Consider the following 4,582-nt stretch of genomic DNA (forward strand, 5'->3'; position numbering starts at 1 on the left):
ATATAAAAGCATTTTGATCAACACTGCCAGAAGAAAACTTTGTGTTTAGGCATTAAACTAAACTATGAGTAAGTACATTTCATTTTGAATGTTTCTATTTCTCTAATTTTAAATACATATGAAATTTTATTCAATAACATAAAATTAATGATTGATATTAGACACCGAATTTAGGAAAATTCAACTTAATCATAAAAGTGACTCCTAGACATATTTAAGAAATTTTTCTTTTCCTTTATCTCTTTTTGGAAAAGCATATGAGCATAGGGTAAGTGGTCTGAGGCGAGAAATGGATGATTTAGGGGTGAGAGCTAAGAAGTACCACTCCTACTAGACTGTAAGCTTCATAAAAGCAGGAGCCACATCTACCTTCTACATGACACCATCCTCATAATCCTGCCCTCAATAAATATCTGTTCAATGAGAGAGTAGTCAAATAAATGACAAGTGGCATATGCCTACCTCTATACAGTTTAAATTAATAAAAATAATTTTAAATAAGTCATATTTTCAAAGCACAATTTCTTGTTTATTTACTTTTATTTATTTTTGTCAAATATTACCATTTCACCCCTATTCCCTAGTCCCGATCATGAATCTCTTCTCCATACCTCTCTCCCACCTCTTATATCTACTTCTGATCTCGTGCTACTGGTTTCCAAGGTATGCTCTATTTGGGATGTTTTGGAGTTACCTATATACTGCGGAGTACATTGCAAAAGATGCCTATTTCTAGCACCCAGATGGCTGGGATAATCTACCTACACATATCACACACTCATGCACACCCTCTTATACACACATAGTCACTCTTTAATCTCCATGTGAATAACATTATTAACGGTAAGCATTTATTGTTTATTAAGTATTGCCTAGCAAATATACTTCTATAGTACTTGTATACTTGTTTCACATGGTAAATATATTTGTAATATATAATAAATATGTATAGTAAGTATACAAGTATTTATAGTAAACTTTTGTGCTTATTACATGCAAGTTGCATGTAACAATGATTATGGCCTCACAAACTTGCAGGCACTATTTACAGTCTTACTGTTAACACACTTAAATCCCAGAGCACCTGAGTGATCACCTGAGATTACACAGCTGGTGAGTACCTGAGCCATGCTTCACACGCATTCAGAAATGCTTTTAACTCTGACTTTATATGTATGTTGTCAGGGTGGAAAATTTCTATGCCACATTTGGAGTTTGTTTTTTTGAGAGCTAATTATTTTTGCAGAAGACATTTTTTTCTTTTCCATCTCAGATCACAATCTTTATGAATATTAAATTAAATAATTGTTAATGAGTAAATAGATAAACATTAAACTTACCTCTGAAAGATATTGTTAACTTGGGGTGTGGATTGTATTTATTTATGAAATATATGTGCATTGGGAATAGGAAAAGAAGTAAGGTGAAAGAAATGAACTAAAGCTAAGTACTATTGAGTCAGTCTCCTTTACTTCTTGAAACATCACCCTAGGATGGGTATTATTATTTCTATATCTATAAAATATATAGATGTGAAGAAACTGTGGCTCAGAGAGTTTAAGGAACTTACCAGATAATCTATCTAGTAAGTGGCAAGGACAATATTCAAAAGCAAGTCTGCCTGGCTCCAAAGCCCATGGTCTTAAACCAATTTGCTATATAAATGCCACCACAGTATCTGACATTTCTCTTGAGATTTCAACTCTACACATGAATAATTAAGAAAAGTTTTTTAAGTTCTAGTTTTTCTACTCATGGATTCTATAAGTCTGAATAGTCATTTCAAAACTTTGTAGTGGTTTACTTACTGAGAAATTAAGGAGTTAAAGGTCATGACATCTAAAATTCACGCTTGATCTAATGGACAGTTATTCGGAAGTTTACCAGCTCATTTTTGAAATTACAGTTTATTCCAACTGCAATATCTGTGGTTGAGAAATGTATATGTATGAAAACAAGCTATTGTTGCCACGGAAAATTCTACAAAATAGATCAAGAAACAAACAGACAAACAAAAAAGATTCCAATTCATAAAGTTATCAGCTATCACGGTTTGTCTGGGGAAGCAATCCAACATGTACATTTGCATGAGTTTCATGACACAACCTTGAAAGAAAACTGTTCCAGCTGAATGATTTCCTTTATAACAATAGTTTTGCTGATATAGAAGTTACTTTATATGTTTTAAAATTATTTCATATCTTCTATTCTGTAGAACCTAATCTCTCAATGACAATGACTAAGAATTGATGAATGGTCCAGTAGAGAATTAAATGGTATTTAGCTTTTCTGGAGAGATATGACGTTTCAGGTTTAGGATGATTCATTACTGGTTGATATGTCAAGTTTTCCTTTGGGATGTTCGTTGTTGCAAGAAATATAATGGAGAGATCACTGGTGCATCTGGAGCTTGGCTAGAGTCTACCTGTCACTCTGGGGTGGCAAAGTAAAAGCATTGGCCACTTACTGGACAATATCTTCTGAATTGGGGGCAAATACTGCTTTCAAACATCTTGGCATATTCCGTATGCATAGTCAGTGTTCCCCTGCTGACATAGAGAGCCTTCCCACTCTGATAATTAGTGAAACCATTAAGGGAGTCTCATCGATCAACAAATTTTGGGTGTTGCCCAAACTTGTGCACAACCCCAGTCAATATCTGTCAGGGTTAATCCCCTTTTTAAGATTCACACTTCGCACAGGATACTTGTTCTTTTTGTGTGCTGCCTAGTCATCGAGCTTTTTAAGAGAGGTTAATAAAAAGAGAAGAAATCTGAACACTTTAGAGTTTACCTATCTACTTAGAGAAGACACACCCACACAAAAGACCCCTGACACTAAAACCAAAGTACCGAAGGATGACCACTGCTCAGAAGGAAAATTGGGCTCTGAATCCATTATTATTAGGGGCTCACCATAGCCATACCTAGGAAATCAAACTAAGGAACTATAACATGGGGTAAAAAATGGGATGCCTGGGTGGCTCAGTAGGTTAAGCATCTGCCTTCAGTTTAGGTCATGATCCCAGGGTCCTGGGATCAAGTCCTCATTGAGCTCCTTGCTCTGCTGGGAGCCTGCTTCTCCCTCTGCCTGCTGCTCCCCCTGCTTGTGTGCTCTCTCTCTGATAAATAAATAAATAAAGTCTTTAAAAAAAATAAAATACATAAAGTGGTAAAAAATGAGCACAAATTAGATTCTAAATCACAACTATGATTCAAGAATGATACTAATTTCTCAAAGTTGTATCTCTGTGGATTAATTTCACATAGAAAATGCCCTTTCTTCATGAAGCTGAACCCATGACTTCCTAAGTTTTCAAGAAATCTTCTGAGAAGGGATTGTTCAAGAGGAAAGAGGTCATTGCCCAAATGGCCTCAACTGTCCCTTGACGTTTGGTTCTCCATTACTTGCTCACTTCTATTTCCCATAACCTGCGTTAGGCCAGACCCTGGAAGGGTGCTCACCAACTCGGCCCGTATTTCCCTTAGCCAATTTCCCTTAGCAGAGCTAAAACTTGATTTTTGAAAAATAATTTCAATATGAAATAGGAAAAAAAATTAAATAAAAAAGATAGCATAAAAACAGTCCAGTTAATGAAAAACATGTTTGTTTTTTTACCATAGCTATCTCATATTACTTTTAGCTTTGAAACCAAGTACTGAGTTCCTTCCAAATAATTCAGATTGCCTTTCAGGACCTGAATCCAATAATAAGTGCTTTTAAGTATAGACATTTATTTTTATATACTATAACTTGATGCAGTCTTAATTATAATTTATATTTGTTCATAGCTATCTCATTTCTTTATTTTATCTATAGGGCCATTCTGTGTATAAGCAGAATAGACAGAAGCCACCGCTAACCAAGTTATATCTCTATCACTGGGTACGTACAGTAACTAAAATTTCCAATTTTTTTTTCAATATAAGGTACTGAAAGCTTTTGATAAAATAAAACACATCATCTGTCCTTGCTCACCAAGCCCTGGTTGAGAATGAACACTGAATATGAGAAGGGGAGATAAATTTGTAATCCACTGGAAAATGCTCTGTTCAATGCCAAGCAAAAAACTTGTTATTTCATAAACTCAAAACAGAACCCATTTAAAAAAAAAACTAGAAATATTAGGAGAATAAATGAAAATTATTTGGAGAAAATTTATATTTCAAAATTAATTGTACATTTTCAGCAAAAAGGAGTCATGAATTATTAGTGATCTCATGACAACAAGCTCTAAGTTAATTATAGGTTCGGCATGAGTCAACAATGTAAAGGGAGTTTAAGGAAGACAACATGACCTTGGAATGGCTAACAATGTCTTTCTCAATTCAAGCAAGGTAGTGATCAACTCACTAAATTCTACACTAGACCCAACTCACCTAAGTGATTTTATAAGCTATGTAATTAGAAGGTGAGAGTGGTAGATATCACCCAGGACAAAACTGGTGAAGAATCCAGAAACTCTTCGCTGTTACAGACTATCTAGCGCTCCAGAAGTGCAGTCAGCAAGATTAGGTTTGAACAATTCTGCTTGATGAGAGTTGAACAGTTTGGGGCTAGTCATTTTGTTCCTTTAAGGTCC

Source organism: Ursus americanus, chromosome 11 (genome assembly GCF_024610735.1).
Source record: "Ursus americanus isolate L20-20 chromosome 11, mUrsAme1.1.p, whole genome shotgun sequence".
Classification (NCBI taxonomy): domain Eukaryota; kingdom Metazoa; phylum Chordata; class Mammalia; order Carnivora; family Ursidae; genus Ursus; species Ursus americanus.